At 40.9% G+C, this 15,482-nt stretch overlaps 2 non-coding genes across 2 annotated transcripts; one reads left to right on the top strand and one right to left on the bottom strand.

The window, feature by feature from the left end:
* The first annotated feature begins 3,799 nt into the window (after positions 1-3,799).
* trnae-cuc (transfer RNA glutamic acid (anticodon CUC)) lies at positions 3,800-3,871 on the top strand. Its single transcript has one exon. It is a non-coding gene; the product is annotated as a tRNA-Glu (tRNA).
* A 90-nt stretch (positions 3,872-3,961) lies between these two features.
* trnay-gua (transfer RNA tyrosine (anticodon GUA)) lies at positions 3,962-4,050 on the bottom strand. Its single transcript is given in 2 exon segments — positions 3,962-3,997; positions 4,014-4,050. It is a non-coding gene; the product is annotated as a tRNA-Tyr (tRNA).
* Between the last annotated feature and the right edge of the window lie 11,432 nt (positions 4,051-15,482).

Below are 15,482 nucleotides of genomic sequence, written 5' to 3'. Positions count from 1 at the left end.
GAGGAGTCTGCAGTGTTGTAGTCAACATTACAGCAGGTGCTGTTCAGCTCACCAGCACTGAGGGGCTGTGAAAAGTAGAACATGAAGATCATTAGTGCTTTTTATCATAGCAGTTTCACACTAACACTTTCAAACATTCTGTCACTTGTAAAACCGAGCGATCAGATTTAGTAAATAAATGACAGGTTTGGTTACCAGAACAACAGCTGAAGATGTGGGGTGAGTTTCTGTGGGCAGCAGCGGCAGGATTGGCTCAACAACCTTAACGCACGCACACACACGCACACACACACACACACACACACACACACACACACACACACACACCCTTAGACAAAAGCAGCCTACACGTTTCAAATGTAGTTGAAATATTTTACTGACACCTACCTGGAGGACTGAGGGAGTATCTGATGATTCTCCCTGCAAATCCACAGGTTCTGCAATAAATGAGTTTCATGTAAGTTCAATTACAACTAATATTTTCTGTTAAATCTACAACATTAAAATGGCATTAAAACTTAAAAATAAGTTTATTAATTATTAGATAGGTAGAGAGAAAGAGAGAGAGAGAGACCTTGTAAGTTTTCCTCTCCTTTCTTTCTAATGCTTAAACGTTAATAAACCTGTGAGTTAGTTAGCTAGTTAATTTGTGAAGAAACAGACTAATTGTAGCATTAGTAGCTTGAAGCTGGGGAACAATAGTCTGTTTCGGGTGGGGAAGAAAGGAAAAAAATGGGGAAGAAGGGGAAAGAGAGAAAAAGAGAAAAAAAGAGAAGAAAAGAAAGAGGAAGAAAACAAAAGAGAGACAGAATGCCACGTGTGATTTATATACGCCTGTTTTGTAAATTTTTATTTAAAAATGTGCTTTTTTACAAACAAATCAGTAAAAATTCAAGTCCCCCTCCCATCCACAGCGACCCGGCTTGAATCCCAACTCAGACAAGGATTAAATATTGCATTCTGTTTTGAAATGGCAACTGTTAGTCTACAGAAACAGTCCTGCTGTCAAAATGAGTCAAGTTCTAAGTCCTGTGTAGTTAGTTGACTTCGATTATTTAATTATCTGCAAAATATGGCTTCTCAGTACGACCTACTGTTAGAAATATTGTCTTTTTTTTTTTTAAAGATAAGAATAATACAGCCCAAGAATACACTTTTTGTGTATGTTTGTTTACACTTTTTTTAATACACTTTTGAATGCACATGTCCAACTGTTCAGTGTTTCAGTACTTTTTGCATAACTTGCTGTTTTCTAACAAGGTGCTTAATGGCAAAATTCACAACTGGTGTTTGATCCATGAATTGACCAATAAATTTTCTGGTTCAATTAGAATTGGTATTTAAACAGTCCTCTTCATCATGCTGTTTACATTTTGACATCATGAGACCAAGACCACACCTAACAATTGACCAACAGTACCTCGCCATTGCGAGGCTTCAAACAGGATGTTCTCAGAGGGAAGTGGCCACTGAGCTTAGAGTGTCACAGAGTGTCATCAGCAGGTTGCAACAGAGATACAGAGAGACTGGAAGAATCACAGAAAGGCATAGAAGTGGACGTCCTTTGTCCACATCCCACGTTGATGACCACTTCATTGTGAACAGTGCCCTGCGGAACCGGATGATGAATGCCACTCAACTCCAGGCACATTTAAGGGAGGTAAGAGGCACCCAAGTGTCATGTCAGACCATTTGAAACCGTTTACATCAATGTGGTCTGCGTGCTAGACGACCTGCAAGGGTACCTGACCACACCACCAGGCACAGGCGTCGGGCCAGGGAGCATTTACGCTGGACAAGGGACCAGTGGACCTCAGTGCTGTTCTCTGATGAAAGTCAATTCACGTTGAGCAGAAATGATGGCTGCCAACGATGTTGGAGACGTCAAGGAGAGCGCTATGCATCAGCCACTGCTGTGGTGGTGTTACAGTCTGGGCAGGTGTGTCTACTCAATACAGAACTGCCCTATATCTTGTGAATGGTACAGTGACAAGCCAGTACTACCTGAATAACATCATTAATCCAGTCATTGTGCCCCTGCATGACCAATACAGGCCTAATTTCTTCATCATGGACGACAATCCTACAGCTCATCGAGGTCGCATCATTAGGGAACAGCTGCTGGAGGCTGGGGTACCTCAAATGGAGTGGCCTGCACTTTCTCCAGACCTTCCGGAAATCTAACAGCAGCAGACACTCCCCTATTTACATCAACGGGTCTGAAGTAGAGCGTGTCTCCAGCTTTAAGTTCCTGGGTGTCCACATCTCTGAGGATCTGTCCTGGCATCTGAACACCTCAACTCTGTTTCGGAAGGCACAATAGGGTCTTTACTTCCTAAGGAGACTGAAGAAAGTTCACCTATCCCCCAAGATCCTGACCAACTTTTACCCCTGCATCATTGAGATCATCTTGACGAGCTGCATCACAGTGTGGCATGGCAGCTCCACGATGTGTGAAAAGAAATCTCTGCAAAGGGTTGTGAAAACCGCCCAACGCATCATCGGCACCCAACTACCTGCCATTGGGTCTCTTCACCACAGTAGATGTCTGCGCAGAACACACAAAATAATCAAAGACTCCTCCCACCCGAGTCACAAACTGTTCAACCTTCCATCCAGGAGGAGATACAGGTCCATCCTCACCAGAACCAGTAGGTTTAGGGCCAGTTTTTTTCCTTCAGCCATAAATCTACTGAACTCTACACTACACCGCTAGGACACTCATGTCTTTCTACACTTACCACTTTACAGTTCTGCTCCACTCTGTACATTCTGTTAATATAATATTTTTCACTGTTAAACATTCTGTTGTACATTCTGTTATAATATAATTTTTTCTCAGTGTGTAATATAATTAATGTACATATTGTCCATTTCATAGATTACACCTAGTATTATCTATTTGTCTATCTATTTATATACATTTACATATACTATATTTATACATACTATTTAATATATGTAGATTATCTGTTACTGTTGTACATACACTGTACATAATGCACACATTTTTAGCACAATTATAATTACACCTGTCACTTTATCTACTGTAAATATTACTTGCACATACTTCTCTATGCACACTCTGACATAGCCTTATTTATCGATGTACATATTGACATATTTATCTGCACCTGTTCATTGGCAGAATTTCTACTATTTGCACTTCTGGTAGATGCTAAACAGCATTTCATTGCTATGTACCTGCACTCTGCAATGACAATGAAGTTGAATCTGTCTGTCTGTCTGTCTATCTATCTATCTATCTATCTATCTAATGCACAGGGTTTCACGCTGTCCACCAGGCGCCTCAAAAGCGATGGGCCAAAACCTTCAGATGTGAACGTTTGTGTGCTTCGCTGCATGTCAAAGCTTTTCCATAGGACAGAAATACCTGTTCTTGTCTAGACCTGATCGGTGAGCAGTACACCCCGTATGGCTCGCCAGCTCATCACTGTGCAAACACATTCACGCACTCGCTCATACCTAATAGCAATTTGTTTCAGCTGATCCACCTACTGGCATGTCTTTTGGAGGTGAGACGAAACCGGAGAACACCGGGTGTACACACACAGGGACTCCGGACAGACTGCAAACTTGTGACCCTGCAGCTGAGAGGTGGGACCTCTTTTAAGTCTTTTGAGACAGTCTGTGCAGACATTCTGTTGATCTTAAAGTGAATTTGTTTAAACTGCTGTTTCCTCAGGTGTAACTCATCCGGAATTGGCGTAAATCGGCACTAGAGGCCAATCCTGGGTGCTGCGCCCAGCCGCACGAGGCCCACAGGCCTGTCCAAGTCTCCCTGGTGGTCTAGTGGCTAGGATTCGGCGCTCTCACCGCCGCGGCCCGGGTTCGATTCCCGGTCAGGGAAACGAGCTCCTTTTCGCGCCCGGCCAGAGCTAGCGGCCGCAAGAAGCCGATGCACTGAAACGGCACGTTTCTCAGAGGCTGGTAAAAGCCGTCCTTCGAGCCAGATTTGAACCAGCGACCTAAGGATGTCCATTTGTAAGCACCTACAGTCCTCCGCTCTACCAGCTGAGCTATCGAAGGGAGGGCTCAGAGCTGCCTTTTGGCAGCGACCTGGCAAACGGGACCCCTGGCGATTTTGTCTGTTATGAGCCACGTAGCGCAGCGGTTTCAGGGGCGCTAGGCCAGATTTACTGGGGCCTATAAACGTGCTTGTCGATGTTGGACCCTTCTTCACCGACAAACTTTACAATCCCGTTTGCAATCTCAGGTTTCTACGCGTGGCCGCCCTCGCCGGTGCGTTGACTTAAACTAAGTAAATACAGAGAGGACCTAATGCGCAGGGTTTCACTCTGTCCACCAGGCACCTCAAAAGCGATGGGCCAAAACGGTCAGATGTGAACATTTGTGTGCATCGCTGCACGTCAAAGCTTTTCCATAGGACAGAGATACCTGTTCTTGTCTAGACCTGATCGGTGAGCAGTACACCCTGCATGGCTCGCCAGCTCATCACAGGGCACTGTGCAAACACATTCACGCACTCGCTCATACCCAATAGCAATTTGTTTCAGCCGATCCACCTACTGGCGTGTCTTTTGGTGGTGAGAGGAAACCGGAGAACACCAGGTGTACACGCACGGGGACTCTGGACAGACTGCAAACTGGTGACCCTGCAGCTGAGACCTCTTTTAAGTCTTTTGAGACAGTCTGTTGATCTTAAAGCGAATTTGTTTAAACTGCTGTTTCCTCGGGTGTAACTCATCCGGAATTGCCATAAATCGCCACTAGAGGCCAATCCTGGGTGCTGCACCCAGCCGCACGAGGCCCACAAACCTGTCTGGGTCTCCCTGGTGGTCTAATGGCTAGGATTCGGCGAGCTCGCTGGGGCGGCCCAGGGTCAATTCCCGGTCAGGGAAGCAAGCTCTTTTTTGTGCCCGGCCAGAGCTAGCGGCAGCACACAAACGGTGTGCTTCCCGGAGGCTGGTAAACGCCATCCTTCGAGCCGGATTTGAAACGGCAACCTCAGGATGTTCTTTTGTGAGCACCTACAGTCCACCGCTGTACTAGCTGCGCCAAAGTTCAATAGTCTGCTTCGGGTGGGGAAGAAAGGAAAAAAATGGGGAAGGAGGGGAAGGAAGAAAAGAGAGAAGAGAGAAGAAAAGAAAGAAAGCAAAGGAGAGACAGAGTGCCACGTGTGATTTATATGCACCTGTTTTGTAATTTTTTTAATTAAAACAAAAACCTACCAATATTTATATTATTAAATATTAAAAATATATATGTTGAAGCACACACCTAAATAAACTTATAATGATAAAACAAAGAATACATTCAAGTCAGGTCAAGAATCTTTTATTGTCCTTTTGACCACATGTAGCTGATGCAGTACACAGTGAAATGAGACCATGTTTCTCCAGGACCCTGGTGCTACATAAACAACATAACATAATTACAAAACACAGAGCTAAGGACGGAAAGTAAGCTGTCCTAGCTTCATAAAGTACATCGTGTGCAACATGGTGCAAACAGTGCAAGACAAAAGACAGTGCAAAGAGACAATACAGTACGTATAGCAGCAGTTGAATAATGTGCAAATACAATTTAAATAATACATTATTTAATACATGTACCCTAATAATAAATACAAGTGACAAATTATAAAATAGCAATATATTAAACTACAAACAAAACAGAAAAATACTATTTAAACATCAAATATTTAAATATAAAATACATGCAACTTTGTAAGAATACAAGTGCTATATGCAACATATCTATATTTTCTTTATTTTTTTGAGCAATTGTTGTTCTGTCATCATCTCTGTCACTGGACAATAAATTCTGGCCTTGTCTTGGCTATGTCCAGTTGCTGATGTCCTAGAACGACCACACTTTCTGCAAGTGTCGGCCTTCACCTAACGTATGCACGTGGTTGACGTGGCACAGGTGGTTGAAATGCTGTTGGAGGAACACGGCTTGGTTGATGGACCATCAGGTAGGGTGGAGCGCTGCTGGGCTGGGGAGTGCTGGTTGCTGAGGCTCCAGGGTCCATGTCCAGGGTCCGAATCTGGGTTCGGTGTGGGGACCATGCTTGATAAAAGTGCTGGGCTCGATGGAAACAGCACCAGTTTGCGCCAGTATGTGTAAAACATGATGAAGAAAATATACATTAACAGTCTACATATATGGCAGTAAAATTTAAGCAGTGGGTAAAGAGTTTAGGTGAGATATTTCAGATGTAATATACTGAGATATTTACATACCAAATTCTCCTCAATAACTTGAGTGGGAGAATCTGAAAAAAGTCATGTGTCCACAGGCCTGCACTGGACATTTACTTATCTGTAACATTAAAAAAAAAAACACTGTCAGTTGGCACAAAACCTAAAGATTACACGGTATGGCTTTGTCTTTTCTATACATACCCTCTGGTGAGGAGCAGGTCTGTCCCCAGCTGCAGAGGGACACACACCTGTACTGGAAAACTGCCATGGCCTTTTGATTTTTGAGGCTTTAGTAGTTGAAAATCTGTGAAAGTTAAATTCAGCATGTTGAATTGAATAATATCATAATTAAATAAATAAAAACGAACAACATGCAATTCCGCACAATTTCCAGCCCTCTTATATTATAAATTGTACATAATAATGCACACTATAATAATAATACACTATGATGAATAATACCAGTACACTATGATGAATAATACACTATGATGAATAATACCAGTACACTATGGTGAATAATACCAGTACACTATGGTGAATAATACCAGTACACTATGATGAATAATACACTATGATGAATAATACCAGTACACTATGGTGAATAATACCAGTACACTATGATGAATAATACCAGTACACTATGATGAATAATACACTATGATGAATAATACCAGTACACTATGATGAATAATACCAGTACACTATGATGAATAATACCAGTACACTATGATGAATAATACCAGTACACTATGGTGAATAATACCAGTACACTATGATGAATAATACCAGTACACTATGATGAATAATTTTTTTGTATACTTATAACGCATATCAATACATGATACACATCGAGGCATGGATTTAAACAAAAAACAGCTCTTACCTGGGGCGGTATAATGTTCCAAATCCTCCTAAAAATTAAGGTTAATCACAGCACATGATTATAATACTCCAAAAGTTATTAAAATAAACAGGTAAATACGCGATATACGAAAACACACACTGCAGGTGAAAACACGTAACTTGAATGACACGTCACTGCGCGTGCACGATTTGATTGGCGGATTCATCCGTTTCCGTGGGCAGGCCCATCGGCGCGAACGAACGTGATTAGCGGAGAATGATCAAATTGTGAGAGATTCAATTGGCTCGGATGGGCGTGGCCATCATTGTCTGTCCATCTTTTCTGCGCCGGGATTGGGGAAGAAACATGTAACGGATGTAACGGGCCGATGTGATTGGCCGAGAAAGATTTCCCCGATTTCCCGGGGGAGCTTTGATTGGCTGGCTGACCATGCTTACATGTCTGTACGAAGCCCGAAACCTCTTCACTCACTCTAGCTGACGACACACACACACACACAGTAGCGGTCTGAAGTCCGTGAAAAATACATTGTTGCTATTACCATTTAAGCGATATGATGCTTAAACTATTGCGAGAACTTCTGAAATAATATATAAAGACAACTCTGAGCGGGTCTCGCGCATGGGAGGCGGGTGCACTAACAATGTACCACAAGCGATGAAAGCTTTCACTGGCAAGTAAACTTATTAAGATGAGGTTTACATCACAGCACGTAGCACTACACTCCGTTACAAATATAAAAGCTATACATGCTTAAACTATTGCAATACATTCTCAAATAATATATACAAACTAAAGTCACAGTTAAAATATGAAATCTAAACTAGTGTGTGCGCTGGGAACAGTTTAAAGATGATGCATCCAACCTCTTCCTCACTCTAGCTGACGTCACACACACACACACACACACACACACCCACACACACACACACACACACCCACACACAGTAGCGGTCTGAAGTACGTATTGCATTTAATAATTCATATAAAATAAACTATAATACTTATCAGCATGAAACGTACTAGCACACCTAAGCAGCATTTCAGCGTTGGAACCATGTTTCTAGCTATTACCGTTTAAGCGATATGTTACTTTATGTTACTTGCAAATACATGCAAATCCTCAAATAATATATAAATACAACTCAGAGCGGGTCTCGAACCCGGGTCTCCAGCGGGCACTCTACCAAATAAGCTAAACTGCAGATTGAATCATTATTGAGATCAATGGTACTAATAGTTTACATGCACAACATGTAACCCTACATTAAATATATACATGCTAAATATGCTTAAACTATTGCAAGACATTCTCAAATAATGAATATAAACTAAAGTCACAGTTAGTGTGTGCGCTAGAAACAGTTTAAAGACGCTGCGTCCTTTAAAAAAAAAAAAAATCTTCCCTCACTCTGGCAGATGTCTCTCTCTCTCACACACACACACACACACACACACACACACACACACACACACACACACAGTAGTGGTCTGAAGTACGTATTGCATTTAAAAATTAATATAAAATAAACTATAATACTTATCAGCATGAAAAGTAATAGCACACTTAAGCACAAAATGAGCAACATTTTAGCGTTGGATACGACTTAAAAAAACAAACCTCTTCACTCACGCTAGCTGACGTCTCACACACACACACACACACACACACACACACACACACACACACACACACACACACACACAGCAGCGGTCTGAAGTCCGGGAATAATACATTTACAAATCCATATAAAAAACTATAATACTTATCAGCATGCAAAGTAATAGCACACATAAGCAGCACTGTAGCGTTGGAACCATGTTTCTAGCCATTACCGTTTAGGACTAGTAACCTTTTACGTGCTTGTTTACGACATCTTCAGATGCTCGTTTACGGCACCTACTGAAAATCTCAGAGAAAGACCGAACTGTACAGAAACCAGGAAGTGAAGTCCGTGAAAAATGCATGTACAAATTAATATAAAATAAACTACAATACTTATCAGCATGAAAAGTAATAGCACACATAAGCATAACATGGGCAACATTTTAGCGTTGGAACCATGTTTCTAGCTATTACCGTTTAGGACTAGTAGAGAGTCCAGGAACCGTAATAATAATAATAATAATGATAAAAAATAGTGACGATAACAAGAGTGTGATTGCGTAAGCAATGTTGCAATGTTGCATTTCCAGGAGAAAATGCGAGTGTGATTGCGAATATGTTGCTTAAACTATTGCAAGACATGCTCAAATAATATTTAAAAGCTAAAGTCACAGTTTAAAAAGTTTAAGGTAGTTTATGTGGCTGTAGAGTAAGAATTCAAGCTGTAGGAACAGTTTAAAGATGATGTGTCCTTAAAAAACACCTCTTCCCTCACTCTAGCTGATGTCACACACACACACACACACACACACGCACACACACACACACACACACACACACACACACACATATGGTAGCGGTCTGAAGTCCTTGAAAAATACATTTAAAATCCATATAAAATAAACCAATATTTTTTTTTTCACACCAATTTTTTTTGTTACGTGTTTTTTAAATAAGTAAAATGTACTTTATAAATAACAAATAATGTATAAAACAATAATAATACATAATAAAAGAGAATGTAAAAAAATAAACTGGTTTCATTAAGTGTATTTACGTTGAAGATCAGACGAAGATGATGGCGGAGGTGGAGGAGATTGGAGGAGGAGGGTGGCGTTTTTCATTTCGTGCTCTATCGCTTAATTTAACTTACTCACTACACACTTAATGCTACAATTAATTGCTAAATTTAACTTACACACTATGCTACACTTTATTGCTACTTTTTTATTTTTTTTTTAACTTCACCTAATCATCTTCATCTCTGACTTTTGCCTTTTTCATCACGCCCTTTCACTTGCAGGGCGTTTCAATAAAAACCTGTCCAAGGAGGTTTGTTTCTTCCTCCCTTTCAAAATGTTTGGAAAATGAGTGAGGAAGTGTCGTTACACAGCGCCAACGCACGACCTGGAGTGATAACCACGTGAACTGACCGCTCGCTGGGCTACCAAGTGGCGGGTGGCGTAAGCTCGCTCGCTCGTAACTCAGATCTCGGCTCATATCTTAAAGCAAAAAATTGAGCGAGTGACGGCTCGTATCTCAGAAAACTCGTAAGTTGAGTCACTCGTAAGTCAAGGTTTCACTGTGTATATATATATATATATATATATATATATAAATATATAAACTGTTCTGAGAACTTCTGAAATAATATATAAATACAACTCCGAGCAGGTCTCGAACCCAGGTCTCCAGCATGTGAGGCGGACGCTCTACCAAATAAGCTAAACTGCCACTTGTAAAGGCATACAAAGTCACAGTTCAAATATGTCTATTATCGTATTATCAGGCGGTCTACCAAATAAGCTAACCAGCGTGCGCGCTATGCTGAAATGTCCGGGAAGCCCAGGGAGTGAAGCATAGCTGAAGTTTAAGGTAGCATGTAGCGGTACAGTTAGAATTCAAGCTGTAGCAACAGTTTAAACACGATACTACCTTAAAAAACAAACCTCCTGTTTACGGAAGCTACCGATAACCTCCGACAAAAGCCGAACTGTGTGCACTCTTTTTAAATGTCCATATAGAAACCAGGAAGTGAAGTCCGTAAAAAAATGGATTTAAAAATTTATATAAAATAAACTACAATACTTATCAACATGAAAAGTAATAGCACACTTAAGCATAACATGATGAACGTTTTAGCGTTGGAACCATGTTTTTAGCTATTACCATTTAGGAGTAGTAGCGAGTCCAGGAACCGGAATAATAATAATAATAAAGAGTGACGATAATCACTTACACAATCACACTAATTAGCTATTTGGCTAGCTAGTGCTAGTTATAGCTTGGCATTCGTGTTTTTCTGAATGAAACCAATAGCATATTGCATTAGCTATTTCGCTAGCTAGTGCTAGCTATAGCCCGGCATTCGCGTTTTTCTGAATGAAACCAACACACACATGCACACACACACGCACACACACAACTGTACACACACACACACCCGTACACACAAATCTGTACACACACACACACACCTGTACAGGTGTTCTCACATGGCAGCATCCTGCCATCCAGAGCACACCAACAGTGTGGGGCCCAACAACGTTGCTAGTGCTAGCTATAGCTCGGCAATCAAGTTTTTCTGAATGAAACCGATAGCATGTTGCATTAGGTATTTGGCTAGCTAGTGCTAGCTATAGCTCGGCATTCGTGTTTTTCTGAATGAAACCGATAGCATTTTGCAGAAGCTATTTGGCTAGCTAGTGCTAGCTATAGCCCGGCATTCGCGTTTTTCTGAATAAAACCAATAAACACATGCATACACACACACATACAGACACACACACATGCACACACACACACACACAGACATACACACACCTGTACAGGTGTTGTCACATGGCAGGGTCCTGCCATCTGGAGCACACCAACAGTGTGGGGCCCAAAACGTTGCTAGAGCTAGCTATAGCTCTGCATTCATGTTTTTCTGAATGAAACCAATAGCATTTTGCATTAGCTATTTCGCTAGCTAGTGCTAGCTGTAGCTCGGCATTCGCGTTTTTCTGAATGAAACCGATAGCATTTTGCAGTAGCTATTTGGCAAGCTAGTGCTAGCTGCAGCTCGGCATTCGCGTTTGTCTGAATGAAACCAATAGCATATTGCATGAGCTATTGTGCTAGCTAGTGCTAGCTATAGCTCGGCATTCTTTTTTTTCTGAATGAAACCGGTAGCATTTTGCATTAGCTATTGCGCTAGCTAGCTATTGTGCTAGCTAGTGCTAGCTATAGCTCGGCATTTGTGTTTTTCTGAATGAAACCGGTAGCATTTTGCATTAGCTATTTCGCTAGCTAGTGCTAGCTATAGCTCGACATTTGTGTTTTTCCGAATGAAACAAATAGCATTTTGCATTAGCAATTTGGCTAGCTAGTGCTAGCTATAGCTCGACATTTGTGTTTTTCCGAATGAAACCAATAGCATTTTGCATTAGCGAGATTGTGTACATACTTCACATCTGTAATGTTTGGACAGTCACTTTCACTTTTTACATTCTAAATTGCACTACTTCTCCTGCATGTCACTTTATACAGTATTTATTTAACTTATTCTAGCTCTATTCTAAAATTGTGTACATTTGTACAGACATCTCATACCTGTGTAAATGTTCGCACCTGACACCAAGACAAATTCCTAGTACTGTAAAAGTGCTCTTTGCTAACCCTTTGCTGTACCCAGCAATAAAACTTTTTCTGATTCTGATTTCTGATTCTATTTGGCTAGTCTGTCAGTCTGACAAAAAAAAAAGCAGCATGAGGAGAAAAAACACCTAATAACTTCACTTCATGTGATAACTGTTCATAGAAATCAGCTAATCGTGACATTCACTCAGATGTGTAGGCTGGGATTAAACCATTAAGACACCAGTGTGAACATGTTTTAGCACAAAAACTGAGTGAGGCCTCATGGGGCTGAGTCGCTCATATCATAAAATCCAAGTCAGGATACTTACTCTTTGTACATGGGAGTTCCTACATCCCAAAATACATGGCAGACGCAGACTGGCTACACAAAAAAGTGCACCTGTCTGTGTATGTGCATACACACACACACACATGCACACACACACACACGCACACACACACACATCTGTACACACACACACATACATCTGTACACACACAGACGCACACACATACACACACCTGTACAGGTGTTCTAACATGGCAGGGTCCTGCCATCTGGAGCACACCAACACTGTGGGGCCCAAAAACGTTGCTAGTGCTAGCTATAGCTTGGCAATTGTGTTTTTCTGAATGAAACCAATAGTATTTTGCATTAGCTATTTGGCTAACTAGTGCTAGCTGTAGCTCGGCATTTGTGTTTTTCTGAATGAAACCAATAGCATTTTGCATTAGAATGTTGCATTTCCAGAAGAAAATGCGAGTGTGATTGCGAATATGTTGCTTAAACTATTGCAAGACATGCTCAAATAATTAAAAAAAACCCTCCTCCCTCACTCCAGCTGACGTCACACACACACACACACACTTGAAATACAATACATTTAAAAATCCATCTAAAATAAACTATAATACTTATCAGCATGAAAAGTAATAGCATACCTAAGCAGCATTTTAGCGTTGGAAGCATGTTTCTAGCTATTATGTTTCTAGCTATTACCGTTTAAGCGATATGTTGTTACACAAAATAAAGTTACAGTTAAAATATGAAGTCTAAACGAACCAGCGTGTGTGCTCTGCTTAAATATCAGTTTAAAGACGATATGACTTAAAAAAAACAAACCTCTTCACTCACTCTAGCTGACGTCTCTCTCTCTCTTTCTCTCTCACACACACACACACACACACACACACACACACACTAGTGATGGGAAGTTCGGATCATTTTACTGATTCGGTTCTTTGAATCTCGTTCAGCAAAATGAACGAATCTTTTTTCGAGTCATTTCGTTCACTTCAGCAGAATGTAATTAAAATGTTCCATGTTAATTCCCTAACACATCTACTCACGCACATATTGATCACATTTCGGATAAGAAAGAACTGTCATATTATAAGTAATAGCATACCTGTGTCTTGAGGCTATGCAGTCTGTTACTTCATCACCTCACCTCCGGATTTTTTGGGTCGAATTCATTCGTTCTCTTGTCACGTAACATCCTAAACTAAGCTATGCCGTGCCGTCTCCTGTATACCCAACAGAATGATTCGTCTCCCGCGCCCTCGGTTCGAATCAGTTTGTTCATCACGTGACAGCCCCGTATGGCAACGCAGTCTGAGCCGGAAACAGAAAAGATTAGTTTATATAACAAGTCTTTGGATTCACGTTGTTCGTTCTTGTAATGTGACTGCTTCCTGTCTCAGTATTTTATAACAAATACAATATTACATTAGTATTATTGACTTCATAAGGTATTAAATTATAAAACTATAAGATGATATAAAATCATCAAAATATTTGTGCAATAAACATTTTCTGAAAAATAATAATTCTGTTAGTCTCCTTTTTTATTGTTTAATAATATGACATTAAAGTATCGCAAGAGCGGTTCTAGAGCATATTCGAGTGCACATTCTCTTGGTATTTGTGTGTGTGTGTGTGTTTGTGCATGCACAGAGAGATGTCAGACAAAAGTCATGTCTTTTCGGTTCTAATTCTTGATTCTTCTCAGCAACACTTTGAAAACTAGTTGATGTTTCTTTGTCAGCGCACATATTACACAAAAATGCTCTTCTAAAAATCACGTCAATTCAAATATACATGAATATGATTCCACATCATCGAGGTGAGCAGCACAATTCGGGACCTCCCCAATACACAATTCATGAGTCTTTGAAATGTGGAGGGGGCATTCCGGAGACCAAAAGCCATGACTGTATACTGGAGGAAGTTGCCCGGGGTAGCAAAGGCAGAAATCTCAGATGCCCATGAAGTGAGGGGTACCTGCCGATAACCTTTTAACAGGTCCAGCTTGCTAGTAAACCTGGCTGTGCCAACACAATCTACACAATCCTCCGTTCTAGGAAGGGGAAAGAGTCGATAATCGGTACAAAAACGATGCGAGGCATCAGCCTTGGACACTAAAATACAAGGTGAACACCAAGGGCTCACTATGGACAGCTAACCCACATTTAAGTAACTACTCTGATTCTTCCTTCATAATTGTTCATTTAGCTTGGGTTGTTCTACATGGGTGCTGCATGATCACCTCACCTAACTTTGTGTGAGATGGGACATCAGCAAACAGACAAGGGAATCTTGTAATCAGGGCTTTGAAAACCTCCTGGAAAGATGTAGGCAACCCTGCCAATTTCTTAACAGAAAGGTTACATAGATTTGGCTGTCTGCTCTAAAGGAGTTTCTAAAACTTTGTCTGTAAGCTTCAGGCACGCGCTCATACACATGAAGAACAGTAGCCTTAACAACTTCATATTCTAGACTCTGTTCAAGAGTGAGAGCGGAGCAGGCTTCCTCAGTTTTTCCTGACAGTTTACACTGCAACAACAGCATCCACAAACTTTTAGGCCAGTTTAACGTTGTGGCTATTCGCTCAAACACAGAAAAATAAGTATCAGCTTCATCTTCTCTAAATACAGGCACTAAACCAACATTTCGGCTAACATCGAAAGCAAGCTGGTGTTACCCGTCTCAGACCAAAGACACCCGACTGAGTAAGTAGAATACACAGTGGTGTCAATACTGCAGAAAAATCAGAGACACATTAATATGCTGCAAGCTCTGGAGATGTTTAATGAACTCTGCATTCTTTCCCTTTTCTTTTATAATGTTATCATGAATTGAAGGTATTCAGTTTCAAGAAAACAAACAGTTTGTAAAATACCAAAAATTAAAACA

This window comes from Hemibagrus wyckioides, linkage group LG09 (assembly GCF_019097595.1).
Source record: "Hemibagrus wyckioides isolate EC202008001 linkage group LG09, SWU_Hwy_1.0, whole genome shotgun sequence".
NCBI classification, from domain to species: Eukaryota; Metazoa; Chordata; class Actinopteri; order Siluriformes; family Bagridae; genus Hemibagrus; species Hemibagrus wyckioides.
This window is presented reverse-complemented; position numbering and strand designations above follow the sequence as displayed.